Source organism: Ranitomeya variabilis, chromosome 4 (assembly GCF_051348905.1).
Source record: "Ranitomeya variabilis isolate aRanVar5 chromosome 4, aRanVar5.hap1, whole genome shotgun sequence".
Classification (NCBI taxonomy): domain Eukaryota; kingdom Metazoa; phylum Chordata; class Amphibia; order Anura; family Dendrobatidae; genus Ranitomeya; species Ranitomeya variabilis.
Genome location: NC_135235.1, coordinates 613,833,682 through 613,850,281, shown reverse-complemented (window position 1 = coordinate 613,850,281; position 16,600 = coordinate 613,833,682). Strand labels below are relative to the sequence as shown.

The 16,600-nt window shown below is 48.0% G+C and overlaps 1 protein-coding gene across 1 annotated transcript in view; it reads left to right on the top strand.

Moving 5' to 3' along the window:
- The first annotated feature begins 1,324 nt into the window (after positions 1-1,324).
- Positions 1,325-16,600, top strand: part of SSTR2 (somatostatin receptor 2) — a 29,392-nt gene continuing 14,116 nt past the window's right edge. The window contains exon 1 of the mRNA XM_077253428.1: positions 1,325-1,633. The gene's annotated coding sequence lies outside the window, so the exon portion shown is untranslated. The remainder of the gene's footprint in view (positions 1,634-16,600) is intronic.

Sequence of the window (16,600 nt, the reverse complement as noted above, 5' to 3'; positions counted from 1 at the left end):
AGTAGTACACACCGTTGTAGGAAGTCTTCAGTTTCTGGCAACTTCTCGCATGGAATAGCCTTCATTTCTAAGAACAAGAATAGACTGTCGAGTTGCACATGAAAGTTCTTTTTTTCTGGCCATTTTGAGGGTTTAATGGAACCAACAAATGTAATGCTTCAGATTCTCAACTAGCTCAAAGGAAGGTCAGGTTTATAGATTCTCTAATCAGCCAAACTGTTTTCAGCTGTGTTAACATACTTGCACAAGGGTATTCTAACTATCCATTAGCCTTCTTACACAGTTAGCAAACACAAAATACCATAAGAACACTGGAGTGATTGTTGTTGGAAATGGGCCTCTATACACCTCTATACACCTATGACTAGCGGAAGAGACTCATGAAGCGCTAATGGTGTCCGAGTTGGGGGGTTGCAAAATAAGTGCCTTGTGTCGGGAGCAGGAAACTCACGCTCTGCCACTGCTGTAAGTTATCACCTATCTGAAAAACAACTTTTAATCTTGTAGGAAAATAGATGCAAATTGGTACAGGAAAAATTATAAGCTTCCATAGATTGTAAGAAGATGTATAGATGTAGCAGAGCTTAATTTGTCTTTTCACTGTTTAGATTTGCCAGAATTCAGGTAGGTTGATGTGCCAGTTTATGATCATGATAACGCTGTTATATTACAACATATTGTATAAAACTGTCAGCACGGTGGCTCAGTATTTAACACTGTATGGTGGTTCAGTGGTTAGCACTGTATGGTGGCTCAGTGGTTAGCACTGTATGGTGGCTCAGTGGTTAGCACTGTTGCTTTGCAGAACTGAGGTCCTGGGTTCAAATCCCACCAAGGACAACATCTGCAAGGAGTTTGTATCTTCTCCCTGTGTTTGGTGTTTTTCCTCTGGGTTCTCCGGTTTCCTCCCAAACACCAAAAGCATATTGTGAGCCCCAATAGGGACAGTGATGAATGATAATGTCTGTAAAGCGCTGTGGAATTAATGGCACTATATAAGTGAGTAAAATAGATAATTGTAGAAAATGACAACCATCTATAGGTTAGACACGACCTTACACTTAATCGATACAGCTAGGGTGAGGTCATATGTGGCCAATTTGTCCATGCATGTGAATTGGGTCGTTTCTGCAGGATGTGCGCAGATTTCTGCAAGCCCCGTGTAGAGGAATGAGAAGATGGCATACATTTCTGCTACTAATACACAATGATTGACTGCTGTCAGTGGTGACGCAGAACTGGGGGGGTTCGGTGTTCGCGGAGAGACAGACTGCTGTCTCCATCTTCCTGGCTTGCCATAGACTTGAGTGCTATTGTATGGCTTGAGCTCCATCTGTGTGTGAACAGGAGGAATTCTGCGAGTCCTCCTCTAACTCCTGGATACAACCTCAGATGTAGAGGGAGCTTCAGACCGAGCGCACACGCACTGGGAGAGCTGTGACCAGCTGGAGGGAAGTCACTGTACAAAAAGAGAGCTCCTCTCCCATCAGATCCCTTAAATGCATTGGAGGATTCCTTGCCAGATCCCGAAACCTTCTGCAAGGATCTACCGCAGGTGGAAAACTTCAGGATAATGGACTAAAACAAAGCCAATTCCCTTGGGCTTCTTGAACCCTTAGATGACCCTATAGAGGTAAGTGACCTACTGACTGTTCACTTGCTGCAAATTACCCTATATATCTGTAATGTCCATATTACAATACGATATATATATATATATATATATATATATATATATATATATACCGTGTGTGTATGTATATTGTATATATATGTAGATATATATATATGTGTGTATATATATATACCGCAGCACTCTGTGTGAACTAAGATGTGTGCCAACATTGAATATATGAACAATTTTAATAGACCATACTTGTGTAATATATATATATATATATATATATATATATATATATATATATATATATATATATATTCAGCTACAATTGTAGCTCTTAGACTTTCCCACACCATGGGCATTGATGCAGTCTGGTGCCCTAGCCCTGTGTCTGTCTGAATACCCTGACTACAGCGGAGTGACTAGTTGGCATCACCCTTCATCCATGGCACCTAGCACCCAGTAGGTGCTACTACTTTCCTGGCTCTATGGGTCTGTGAGTTTTTTCCACAATCTGTTTGCTTAAATTATAACTTCTACTAATCTTATCAGTGGCTTTTATGACGAGGAGCTGTTCTGCCACTTGTAGAAATGAGACTAGTTGGCACACAATGGATTGGTCATTTCAGCATTTAGCTTTAGGATGCAATGAGTAACATATCAGTGAGACACAATATTAACAAATCCCCTCTTCTGACTGCTCCAACAATCCCCCCAAGGATGGCACTGGGTAGTCTATCATGATACCTAGTAGCAGAGATTTTGGATACTTTGTTGCAGAGAGCCGACAATGTGATTGCAACAAGTGTTTGCCGACTGTCATCATAAGGGAATGTAATTTGTCCTCTACCAGTCTCATCAGCTGGCATCTCACCATAAGTCCCAGCAAGGCTTGGAGAAAAAGTGTATCGGTCATTTCAAGTATTCCAAAAAATATTAATAAAAAATTGGACAGAAACTTAAGAGTAGGTGAAAAGCTGGAATGACATCACATATCCCTTGTCAGGTAACAAGCTAGATAGTTGGAAATTTCCTTTAATTACACCCCAAATATTGGGGACAGAAAGGACAAAAATATAGGAATTTGCTGGACATTAAAATCAGTAGAAACTTCATTTCCTTACATGACTCAAAATGTTCATTCTGTAGTGTTAAGAAGTAAAAGAACCCAAAAACTCTTATACCTTAGGGTAATGTTTCTCAACGAGAGCCCTCAACAACCAACAACAGACCATGAAATAGGATCTGTTGGTGGCTTTTGAGGACTGAAGTTGGGGAACATTGCCTTTGGGAGTCACTACTTTGCCAGGGCACAAAAAAAAATCAAACCGAGTGTGAAGATCCTGGCAAACAACTCCCCATATCTCAGCTTCTTGGACATGCATCATAAACAAACAGAATAGGTTTTCAGCAGAGTTAGGGTATGTGCACACGTTCAGGTTTTTTCACGTTTTTTTTGCAATAAAAAACGCTATAAAAACCCATTAAAAACGCATACATTATGCATCCTATCATTTAGAATGCATTCTGCATGTTTTGTGCACCTGATGCGTCTTTTTCCGCGAAAAAAACGCATCGCGGTAAAAAAAGCAGCATGTTCATTAATTTTGCGGATTTTCTGCGTTTTTCCCGCTATTCTATGCATTTGGGAAAAACACACAAAAAACGCGTCAAAAGCGCATGAAAAACGCGAAAAAAATGCATGCGGATTTCTGGCAGAAATGTCCGGTTTTTGTCAGGAAAATTTCTGCAAGAAATCCTGACGTGTGCACATACCCTTAGAAGCCCACACACATTAGCTTGAGGATTAGCCGACGACCAAATGAGCATTTGGCCAACATATATTGAAGGTGTAAGACAGTAAAGGGTCAACGACAGGAAAAGAAAATGCCAAACTGGGTAAAGTGTGAAGGGTTAAGCTCTACCCTCCTCAGATCTACGTATCACCTAAGACTACTAAACACAGGTGTAGGAACAGAAGAAGCGTTCTGTCCTATGATGTGTCCCATTATAGTGTCCAGGGAAAGATGAGCTGATGAGTCTGGTCAGACTGGTGTCCTGCTCTTCATCCAATGACATGATCCAGACCTATGCAGGTATGATACGGACCTAAGAGATAAAAGGGTCTGGTAAATAATCCCCCTTGTCCAGGCCAGGTCTTTAGCCATGGTACTATAATAGCTTGCTTATTGTTATTACCATCTTCTCTTCTGGTCAGTTCAAAGTCTTGATGGCCATGACTTCTCCAGAATGTCCTATCTATCCCACTACTTGGGTCTTCTTCAGTCTTCTTGAAGACGTACTCATGGTAATTCTTGCAAACATCCCCCTCTTCCTCCTTACTTGAGTTGGGTCTTGCCATAATAGGTCCCCAATAAAATCAAAATCAGTCCTTGTCCTTTCGAGGAGAAGGTTGAGTTTAACTTGGTCAAGTTTCCAACCATAAAAAAACACCATTGGAGGAAAACCTCCACTAAACTCAAAAAAAACACCAGAACACAGGCATGCTTACCTGTTCAAGGCCTCCAACAATTGCACTACCCAGGGTGCACCAGGCCCAAGTAAACTTGGGCCTGGTGCACCCTGGGTAGTGCAATTGTTGGAGGCCTTGAACAGGTAAGCATGCCTGTGTTCTGGTGTTTTTTTTCAAGTTTCCAACCATCCCTTCTCCTTTCCTTCCATAGTCTTGCTCTAGTTTATGACTACACAACCCAAAAAATGAATCCATCTCTGATAAAGAGGATGCCTGAAGTTTGTCACCCCCACCAATCGTATAACTGTTATATAAAATGTCTAACTAAAACCTTACACAATTAATACAATTACTTAATATATGGATGTGTTATTTGGTCACTGTATTGTGGTATTATTTCACCGCTATATGGTGGCATTTACTTAGCAAGTTTGTGACCAGCACCAAACTTAATTATAATGGTACAGTGATATTATTCTGACATTTTACATCACCGTTATTATATTAGTTTATATATGTGGCTATTATTTGGTCACTGTATGGTGGTTATATATGGTGCTATGATTTTGTCAGTGTACGGTGATACTATTTGAACACTATAAGGCGGTATTTACTTATAAAGCTTGTGGACAATGATGTTAAAATTAATTGCATAGTGAGATTATTTAGACATATCGTATAACAGGTCAATTTATATATGGGCTATTTGGTATCTGTATCGTTTAGGACGATATGACGGTATTAAGCTTGTGAACATCAGTCTTGATATTAATTGTATAATGCTTTAATTTGACATTTTATATCACTGCCATTACATTAGTTTATATATATATATATATATATATATATATATATATATATATATATATATACCTGGATGTCCAAATATAACACCCAGAAAGGATTAAAGTCATAATTTAGCCAGAACATGCAAGCTCAACTAAGCAGGCAGTAGTAATAGAGAATATCATTACCAGTAGTGCACAGGACCAGGAACCCACCACACCCGACGTGCGATTAGCTTGTGGAAAGCTTCGTCCAGGGGGGATGGGCAGCTGGTGAGTGGACTATTTAACTAGTCATTGGCCAATGACTGAGAGGCAAACTGCCTCTCCTAATTATTTACCGGTGTGAACAGTCCGACACAGAGTACTTCCTGGTTGTGCGGAGAAAAGCTGGCAGGTGACCACATCTTTAATTTGGTTACCATATGTTGGTATTATTTGAGCACTATGTGGTGCTGTATATTATTTTTGCAGTGTATAATGATGCCAGTACTGTAGAGCTTTATTTAGGAAATGTTATTTGGCCAACATTTGGCACTTGTAATTGGGAACCTTACTGCACGTTGCAGAAAATTGGGCACTATGTGGTAGTTTTTTTGGACATTGTCTAAACATATGTCATATGTAGGGAAATGGTAAGGGAAAACAATGTACATGTAGAGCTGACAATGAGAGATGCCAAGGTACCACAGGTGGGCTCTACTGTAGCTAATGCTTCTGTATTAATGGTTGTACATAAATAATGGCGCAAACTATCTACACAAAGACCATGGGTTTCCAGCTTAATATTTTCTGCTTGATACATATGTTAGACAAGTGCCAGTACAGTGCAGACTAGTGGCAGGAGATCCATCCATACCACAATCAGGATTTATTGAAGTGTTTGAAATGTTTCCTATTAGAGCGAGAGAGTGAGACAAAATCAATAGTCTTTTCAGCCGGCTGGAAACAACTGCTTTCTGCGTCTGCCAGACCTCTGTAGTGAGAGAGACGAATCAGGGCTGGGTTATTATAACGTGGCAAAATGGACTAATATCGGTATCCAGATAATGTACAGACGAGCGTGAGAATTGTGAAACTAATGCATTTCTCCCCTGCTTATGCGGTACAATGTCATTATTACCGTCATGAAGGTTACATGCAGCTCAGGGACTGGAGGAATTAAAGCGGCGTGTTATATGGAGTTATGTAAGGACAGTCAGAGAGATATTAGTGCAGATACGCTACTAAAAAGATTGTAAAAAATATAGATATCTTATATGGTGGCTGCAGTTTACAGTCTAGACACCTCAGTAGGGCATGGCTGATGGAAACCAATGCCAATGGTGTGTAGTAACTTAAGTAGGCGGAAGCCTTTACTGCATATCTATATGATTAGATTTATCTTTTGATGGCAGCTTATCATAAGGCAAATAGGTCACACAATTGCACCTGGTTAGATACCTTCTTAAAGGGGTTGAAAGTTTTGGATATTCCCTTTTTATTGGAGGGGTGCAAGCTAGTTAGCAATTGAATTCAAACATGGATCCCCACGTGAGGATGGGGCAGAGTTGATACGACAGGGTTAAACTGGAACTGGATTATACTCAACTTGAGATACGTCATCAGATTGATTACAGTTTCTCAATGTAGGCTTAAAATTTTTGGTTACACACTAGATGTTGGCAAGGAGCTTGGTGGTTACACTATAAAGGTTATACAACACTTGGTGGTTACACATTACTACTGAGACACTGACCTTGGTGGTTACACAAAGTATAATATGCTTGGAGGTTACAATGAGGCACCAATCTCACACTTGGTGCAGACACCTAGTTTGGTGGTAACAGAACAATAATAATACACTTGGTGGTCACACCTTACTACTGAAGCACTGAGCTTGGTGGTTACACAACAATTATACAATGCTTGGAGGTTTCACTTGGTGGAGGCACCTAGCTTGATGGTAACACAACAAAGATTATGCAATTCTTGCTGGTTACATCTTAAAATTGAGGCACAAAGCTTGGTAGTTATACAGTGATTATATAATTTTTCGTCATTACAATTTGTGGAGGCACAAAGCTTGGTGGTTAAATAACAATTATACATTATACACTTCAATACTGAGGTACTTAGCTTGGTGGTTACACAGCAACAATTATACAACGCTTGGTGTTTACACCTTAAAAATGAGGCACTGAGCATGGTGGTTATGCAACAACAATTATACAATGCTGGAAGGTTACACTTGGTGTAGGCACCTAGCTTGGTGGTAACACAACAATGATTTTTTAACACTTGGTGGTTAAATCTTAATACCGAGGCACAGAGCTTGGTAGTTATACAACAATGATTATATAATGCTTCATCATTACAGGTGGTGGAGGCACAAAGCTTGACGGTTACACCTTAATAATGAGGCACCAAGCTTGATGGTTACATAACAATTATACAATGGTTGGTGGTTACACTTCAATACTGAGGCACTGAGCTAGGTGGTGTGGTAGACCAGCTCACTCAGCGGTATACGGAGGTAGAAACAGGAACACTGTCTCTTTAAATCTTCCATTGGTTTATTATACAGGCAGCATAAACCAACTTGAAGTGAATATAAGCACAGTCCTTTGAGCAAAACAGGAGCAATAAGACAAAATGGTAAAGTCTCTACATCTGCAGGGATCTGTGCGCTCCGGAGAACGTAGCATCTCCACATTCAGTTTTCACTCCTCAGGACACAAAACGCTGGAGTTACTCTTTCCAGCCCTACGGGAACATGGACTGCCTCTGGAGGCTGACAATTTAAGCCCCAGACCATACACAGGGGTGGAGATAAGGTGGACAACCTCCCCCCCTCTATGGTTGTCCACAAAAACCCAGCCCTTCAACAAAATTACTAATTAACACCTCACAACACTTAATGTGCTGGAGGAACAGTTCTGGGTTTTAAATCACTGACGCCATTAGCCTCAGCGAAACACATCTCCCCTCCAGCACCTTGCCAGTGATTTTGTCACAGTGGTTATACAATAATTATATAATTATTGGTTGTTATACTTGGTGTAGGCACCTAGCTTCGTGGTAACACAACACTGATTATACAATCCTTGTTGGTTATACCTTGATACTGAGGTACTGAGCTTCGTGGTCCCACACAAGAACTATAAAAAGCTTGGAGGTTATACTTCAATAGTGAGGCACCAAACTTGGTGGTTATGTAGGGGACAGGGATCTGGTGAGCTGTGCAGACGGGTGGAACCATTGTTGCCGGGAGTCGGGGTTCCGGGTGACGGATTTGAGGGGCGCATGGGAAGCCAGGCTCATGTGACAGGAGGCAGAGTGACGCAGGGAGAAGAGAGGATAAAAAGCAAAATGCGCGAAAACAGGGGCAGAGAAGCGCGGGAAATCTCTGAGGAGAGAAAACTGCAGCGCAGTTGTTGTGTGTGTGCAGGCCGCAGGGAGACTTGCTGGAAGCAGGGGGAAAACGTGCAACAGACACTGCGGGCAATTACCAGAGCCCCCAAAAAGAGGCGCATTCGTCGTCAGCGACCCCCCAGGCAGAGGGGTAGTGCTGATCAGCTCAAGGACAGTATTACCGCGCTCTCCGGGAGCATCAACCCACAGAGTGCTCCGGACCCTCCTGGGTTTTTCTTAGCTGTGACTGATACTGATAATTCTGCTAATTCTCCTCAAAAAGACTCCTCTCTGGACGTGGAAACTGTTACCCCGGATCAACGTCCGCCTGCGGGAGGTAGCGCAGCACCGCAAAAGACATTCTGGACTCGAATCTACACCTGGGCTCGACGTCGGAGGACACCGCCTTCCCTCACCACTAGGACTACGTCGCTGACGGAGCCTCATCACCGGGACTACATCGCTGAAACAGCACTGATAAGTGAACGTTGTTGACTTTACCTTAGTAGGGGAGGTACTAGTGAGGCGCTGCCGCGTTCTTCGGGTATAGTTCAGGCCTCCTATATAATAGTTAGGATTTACTGTGATATTGTAGACTTGTACTCAAGTTCCCTGCGTGGAAAACTGTTGTTATCTTTTTTTGGTTGGAAGTTAAAAGAAAAGTTAAAAACGCTGTTTGCTTTCTGGCTCCCATTTGTCCCTGCATCCTTCTCTACCTGCGGTCTCTACATTTGGCGTAGTCGGCAGGATGCAGGATCCAAAGAGGGAGCCAGAAGATACGGAGGATGGGGCTGGGCCGAGAGCGTCTCTCTCATTGGGGGCCATGTTGAATAATCTGCCCAAGTTTAATGGGAGCAACATGTTGTTGTGGAGTTGGACTGAAAGGATGCGGGGGCTGCTGAGAATGCATCCTATGACCCCGGCCCTGGAAGCAGAGGTGGCCATTATGGCCTTAGACGGAGAGGCCCGAGATTCAGTGATGTTGAGACCCCCCACAGAGCGGAATACTTTTACCGGGGTGTTAAATGTGTTAGAGGGGACGCACGGGGATCCCACCGACGTGGGAGAGCTGCGGGCCCGGTTGTTTGGACGGCGACAAAAAGAGGGCGAGACTGTCACTCAGTACATGAATGCTCTGCAAGAGCTAAACATTGCAATCGTGCGGAAAGATGGTATGGGGATGGGACATGTTGACGTGACCCTGCGCGACCAACTGGTGACGGGACTGCGAGATGAGTTGACCAAACAGGCTCTACGTGAATGAGTGCGGGTCGACCCGCGCCTGACTTTCTCCGACATAGGCAATGAGGCCCGCACCCGGGAGCAAGAGAGGGGGGTGACGGTCCTGACAGGAGAGACTCGGGTTATCCAGACCGCTGCCGCAGGAGGGGGTGAGCCGTCGTGGGTTCAGGAGATGCGGCAGGAGCTCAAACAAATCAGAGACGAACTGGCTGAAGTTAAAAAGAATGCGCGAAGCCCAAGGGAGCTACCCCGGGGGCAAGGGTCTGGGAGTCCAGCTCGTGGCGCTCGTCCAGGATATTATCCGGTCCCCAGTGCTTGCTATGGTTGCGGGGAGGCCGGACATTTCGCACGGGAGTGCCCCCGGAGAGGGAGGGCCTCGTCCCGTCAGGCGTTAAACTAGAGGGCTCCGAGCTAAGGGGACGACGCTCGGAGCCAGAGTCCCCGCGGATGGGTGGTGGAAGTCCCGGAAATTTGGTTGCCAGCTGCCCCCTGGTTTGGGCAGAGTTTGAAGGGCGGGCTGTCCGTTGTCTGGTGGACACCGGGTCCCAAGTCACGACTATGCCCGAGGCTTATTTTAGAAAACACTTTCCTTTGACAGTCAGACCCCAATGGGGTCCCGTAATTCGGTTACAGGCCGCCAATCAGCTGCCCATCCCAGTGGAAGGGGTCACCTGGATGCAAATATCTTTATGTGGGAAGGACCTGGGCCGCCGGGGGGTTGTGTTAACTCGGGGAGATCCCAGCCCACAACATACCGTGACCTTGGGGATGAACGTATTGAAGGATTTTGGCAGTTTTCTGTTAGGGGAGACTACACAAGAGACACTCAATCAGTGGGGGACCAGTACACCTCAGGGCTCCGTGTTCAGACAGTTAGTGAGAGAAGTCCGGGTACAAGAGACCTGTCAAGAGGGAGACATACTAGGGAGAGTAATTACTTCCCCGACAGCAAAGGTGACGTTCCCCCCAGGACAGACTGTTATATCCCTGCCCATACGAGCTCGCATCCCTCTAGAAGGAGTACAAGTACAGATTGAGCCCACCTTTACATCCCCTTTGCCCACAGGACTGCTGGTGGCCCGATCCCTGGCTACTGTTAAAAATGGGGCCGTACCAGTGCGATGTGTGAATGTGGACGAACACGATGTCGTGCTACGGGTCCGAAGTGAGATGGCCAAAGTGTTACGACCTTTAGAAGTGATGCCCCCTCCAGATACTTTGCAGTTAACGGTGGATTCCCCTGATCCCTGGATGGTCAGTGTCCGGTCTACGCAGGATCCTGAGCCAATAGCGTTTCGAAAGGGTCAAACTATTCTGGAGCACATGCGGACAGAATTATCGGGCCTGGATCCATCACAGATCTCACAAGTGCAGCGACTCCTTGGACATTATGCTAAAGTGTTCGCACAACATGAAGATGATTTTGGCTGTACCACGGCCATCGAACATGGAATTCCGACCGGAGATACAGTGCCCATCAGGGAGCGGTACAGACAGATTCCCCCGCAGATGTACCAGGAAGTAAAGACGTTGTTAGGCCAGATGCTACAAAAGGGGGTGATCCGCGAGAGTCAGAGCCCGTGGGCTGCCCCGATCGTGCTGGTGCGGAAAAAGGACGGCACGCTCCGGTTCTGTGTGGACTACCGTAAGCTAAATGCATGCACCGTCCGAGACTCTTATCCACTTCCCCGTATCGAGGAGTCTCTCTCCGTGCTGGGTCGGGCCAAATATTTTTCCACCTTAGACCTAGCCAGCGGATACTGGCAGGTCCCGATGACAGAAGCAGATTGTCCTAAGACAGCGTTTATCCTTCCCATGGGACTATTCGAGTTCAATCGAATGCCGTTTGGGCTGGCCAACGCTCCAGGCACCTTCCAACGATTAATGGAGCGGTGTCTGGGGGATTTGAACTTCGAGGCCACTCTCATTTATCTGGATGACATCATCATCTATGCTCCAACATTCGAGGAACATCTGTGCCGACTGGAGCAGGTACTAGACCGGTTACTGAAATACGGGCTTAAGGTGAAGCCCCAGAAGTGTCGCTTGTTCCGGGAACAGATCGAGTACCTGGGGCATGTGGTGTCCGCCGAAGGAGTCCGGCCATCACAGGAGAAGATTGCCGCAATCCAGGAGTGGCCCACACCGGAGACCGCCAAGGATGTACGGGCGTTCTTGGGCCTCGCTGGGTACTACCGGCGCTTCGTGAAGAACTTTGCTCGCCGTTCTCACAATCTACAAGTCCTGCTGAAAGGAAGCTCCCCCAAGGAACGGGGAAAGAAGATACAATGGCAGGAGCCACAAGAAGCAGCGTTCCGGGACTTGAAGACAGCTCTCATGGAGCCGCCGGTGTTGGCTTATGCGGACTTTTCGCAACCGTTCATCCTACACACCGACGGCAGCTCTCAGGGATTGGGGGCTGTGTTGTCTCAGGTTCAGGATGGGCGGGAGAGAGTGATCGCCTATGCGAGTCGGTCTCTTCATGACTCTGAGTTGAACCCGGACAATTACAGTTCTTTCAAGGTGGAGCTGCTGGCCGTGGTGTGGGCTATGACGGAGCGGTTCGCTGAGTACCTGGCCAGTTCCGAGGTGCTGATACGCACGGATAACAACCCATTGGCACATCTGGAAAATGCGAAATTGGGTGCCCTGGAACAGCGCTGGGTAGCCCGGATGGCCAAGTACAGATACCGTATCCTCTACAAGCGAGGAGCGGAGAATGTTCATGCTGACGCATTATCTCGTCTGCGGAAGAACCCCCCAAGAACTAACCGAGATGAGGAGCTGGAGGGAGAAGAAATCCCCTACGCCATCGGGGGCGCTGCTCGGACGGCTGTGAGCCGGGAGCAGACCGGGAACGGAACGGCTACAGGACTGTTGGTTCAGAGTCGGGACGAATGGATACGGCTGCAACAGGAAGACCAGGAACTAGCTCCATTGCGACAGTGGGTAACGAATGGTCTATTGCCCGTGAGAACCCCTGGACAAACTCTTCCGTCAGACCTGAACCTTCTTCTGCGGCAATGGGAGCGCCTAACTCTTCAGGACAGGCTCTTATGCCACTTAACCTTGGCTCAGGCAGATTCCGAGCCGACCTGGCAGATGGTCTTACCAGGGCCCGTGGTGGCCGCAGTTGCTAAAGAAGCTCATGAGTCCGGGGCACACTTCGGAGTGAAGAGGACGTTTAAGTGGCTGCAAACTCGGTTCTATCATCCTCGGCTGCTTGCGGAAGTACAAACTGCCTGTAGACAATGTCGACAATGTGAGCTAACCAAGTCACCGGAGGAAAGGGCGCCTGTGCAGAGCATCACGACGTCTGCCCCTTTTGAAGTATTAATGATAGACTACATTACCATTGGAGCAGCGCATCAAGGCTATGAACACTGCCTCGTTATGGTAGATCATTTTTCAAAATTCGCGGTAGTCACCCCTACCCGTGATCAGACAGCTGAGTCGGCGGCGAGCGCTATCTGTAAGAACTTTATTCAAGTTTACGGCTGTCCGAGGCGAATACATTCGGATCAAGGCGCCTGTTTCTTGGGCAAAGTCATGGAAGAGCTGCATCGCCTCTACGGCATTGATAAGTCACGCACCACACCGTATCACCCCCAGGGAAATGGGGCTTGTGAGCGGTTTAACCGGACTTTGCTTCAAATGCTGCGTGCGCTAGAACAAGATCAGAAGGCCCGCTGGCCGGAGTATGTGTCTGACCTAGTATGGGTCTACAACAATAGAGTTCATCAAGTCACAGGACGCACCCCGTATGAAGTGGTCTTTGGGCGCCCAGGAAAAGGCATGACAGATCTGGAACTGTCTTCGGAGGAAGAAGGCCCCCGAACAGGGATGGCTTCGTGGGTGCGTGATCATCGGCATCGGCTGCAGACCTTACACCGACTGGTACACACTCGAATTCGGGAAGTGGAGCATCGGAGCACCCCTACAGCAAAAACCCCCAGAGTTCCGGCCAGGTGATCGAGTACTCGTTCGAGAGCAAAGGCCGCAAAACAAGTTAGACCATCGTTGGGAAAAAACACCCTATCGGGTGCTTCGCCGTATAGAACCGCATGGACCTGTATATGAAGTGCAGTCTGAGGCCCCCGGAAGTACAGGTACTCGCATTCTTCATCGCAACATGCTCCGGTTGTGTCGCTCTGTTGACTCGGACACCCCGGAATCCGCAATCAGGGAAGAGCCACCTACGACTGAGTCCCCCAACAACCATTGGTGGGATGAAGAAGATGATGAAGAAGAAGAACGGCGTCAAAATGCTCCCCCTATCTCGACTACTACACTACCCTTGACCAGTCACCCTTCCGCTGACTACATTCCCCCGACACCCCCTACACAAGGACCCGAGCCACGACGTTCTGAACGTTCTACTGCAGGTAGACCCCCAACTCGCTACAGTCCTGACTTACACACTAGACAGACCCAAGTGTGGAACAACCCGTCAGGTGGGCGACCTGTCAGTGCGAAGGCCTCGCCCAGGGACTGGCGAGCATACAGGGTGGGGGAATGTAGGGGACAGGGATCTGGTGAGCTGTGCAGACGGGTGGAACCATTGTTGCCGGGAGTCGGGGTTCCGGGTGACGGATTTGAGGGGCGCATGGGAAGCCAGGCTCATGTGACAGGAGGCAGAGTGACGCAGGGAGAAGAGAGGATAAAAAGCAAAACGCGCGAAAACAGGGGCAGAGAAGCGCGGGAAATCTCTGAGGAGAGAAAACTGCAGCGCAGTTGTTGTGTGTGTGCAGGCCGCAGGGAGACTTGCTGGAAGCAGGGGGAAAACGTGCAACAGACACTGCGGGCAATTACCAGAGCCCCCAAAAAGAGGCGCATTCGTCGTCAGCGACCCCCCAGGCAGAGGGGTAGTGCTGATCAGCTCAAGGACAGTATTACCGCGCTCTCCGGGAGCATCAACCCACAGAGTGCTCCGGACCCTCCTGGGTTTTTCTTAGCTGTGACTGATACTGATAATTCTGCTAATTCTCCTCAAAAAGACTCCTCTCTGGACGTGGAAACTGTTACCCCGGATCAACGTCCGCCTGCGGGAGGTAGCGCAGCACCGCAAAAGACATTCTGGACTCGAATCTACACCTGGGCTCGACGTCGGAGGACACCGCCTTCCCTCACCACTAGGACTACGTCGCTGACGGAGCCTCATCACCGGGACTACATCGCTGAAACAGCACTGATAAGTGAACGTTGTTGACTTTACCTTAGTAGGGGAGGTACTAGTGAGGCGCTGCCGCGTTCTTCGGGTATAGTTCAGGCCTCCTATATAATAGTTAGGATTTACTGTGATATTGTAGACTTGTACTCAAGTTCCCTGCGTGGAAAACTGTTGTTATCTTTTTTTGGTTGGAAGTTAAAAGAAAAGTTAAAAACGCTGTTTGCTTTCTGGCTCCCATTTGTCCCTGCATCCTTCTCTACCTGCGGTCTCTACATTTGGCGTAGTCGGCAGGATGCAGGATCCAAAGAGGGAGCCAGAAGATACGGAGGATGGGGCTGGGCCGAGAGCGTCTCTCTCATTGGGGGCCATGTTGAATAATCTGCCCAAGTTTAATGGGAGCAACATGTTGTTGTGGAGTTGGACTGAAAGGATGCGGGGGCTGCTGAGAATGCATCCTATGACCCCGGCCCTGGAAGCAGAGGTGGCCATTATGGCCTTAGACGGAGAGGCCCGAGATTCAGTGATGTTGAGACCCCCCACAGAGCGGAATACTTTTACCGGGGTGTTAAATGTGTTAGAGGGGACGCACGGGGATCCCACCGACGTGGGAGAGCTGCGGGCCCGGTTGTTTGGACGGCGACAAAAAGAGGGCGAGACTGTCACTCAGTACATGAATGCTCTGCAAGAGCTAAACATTGCAATCGTGCGGAAAGATGGTATGGGGATGGGACATGTTGACGTGACCCTGCGCGACCAACTGGTGACGGGACTGCGAGATGAGTTGACCAAACAGGCTCTACGTGAATGAGTGCGGGTCGACCCGCGCCTGACTTTCTCCGACATAGGCAATGAGGCCCGCACCCGGGAGCAAGAGAGGGGGGTGACGGTCCTGACAGGAGAGACTCGGGTTATCCAGACCGCTGCCGCAGGAGGGGGTGAGCCGTCGTGGGTTCAGGAGATGCGGCAGGAGCTCAAACAAATCAGAGACGAACTGGCTGAAGTTAAAAAGAATGCGCGAAGCCCAAGGGAGCTACCCCGGGGGCAAGGGTCTGGGAGTCCAGCTCGTGGCGCTCGTCCAGGATATTATCCGGTCCCCAGTGCTTGCTATGGTTGCGGGGAGGCCGGACATTTCGCACGGGAGTGCCCCCGGAGAGGGAGGGCCTCGTCCCGTCAGGCGTTAAACTAGAGGGCTCCGAGCTAAGGGGACGACGCTCGGAGCCAGAGTCCCCGCGGATGGGTGGTGGAAGTCCCGGAAATTTGGTTGCCAGCTGCCCCCTGGTTTGGGCAGAGTTTGAAGGGCAGGCTGTCCGTTGTCTGGTGGACACCGGGTCCCAAGTCACGACTATGCCCGAGGCTTATTTTAGAAAACACTTTCCTTTGACAGTCAGACCCCAATGGGGTCCCGTAATTCGGTTACAGGCCGCCAATCAGCTGCCCATCCCAGTGGAAGGGGTCACCTGGATGCAAATATCTTTATGTGGGAAGGACCTGGGCCGCCGGGGGGTTGTGTTAACTCGGGGAGATCCCAGCCCACAACATACCGTGACCTTGGGGATGAACGTATTGAAGGATTTTGGCAGTTTCCTGTTAGGGGAGACTACACAAGAGACACTCAATCAGTGGGGGACCAGTACACCTCAGGGCTCCGTGTTCAGACAGTTAGTGAGAGAAGTCCAGGTACAAGAGACCTGTCAAGAGGGAGACATACTAGGGAGAGTAATTACTTCCCCGACAGCAAAGGTGACGTTCCCCCCAGGACAGACTGTTATATCCCTGCCCATACGAGCTCGCATCCCTCTAGAAGGAGTACAAGTACAGATTGAGCCCACCTTTACATCCCCTTTGCCCACAGGACTGCTGGTGGCCCGATCCCTGGCTACTGTTAAAAATGGGGCCGTACCAGTGCGATGTGTGAA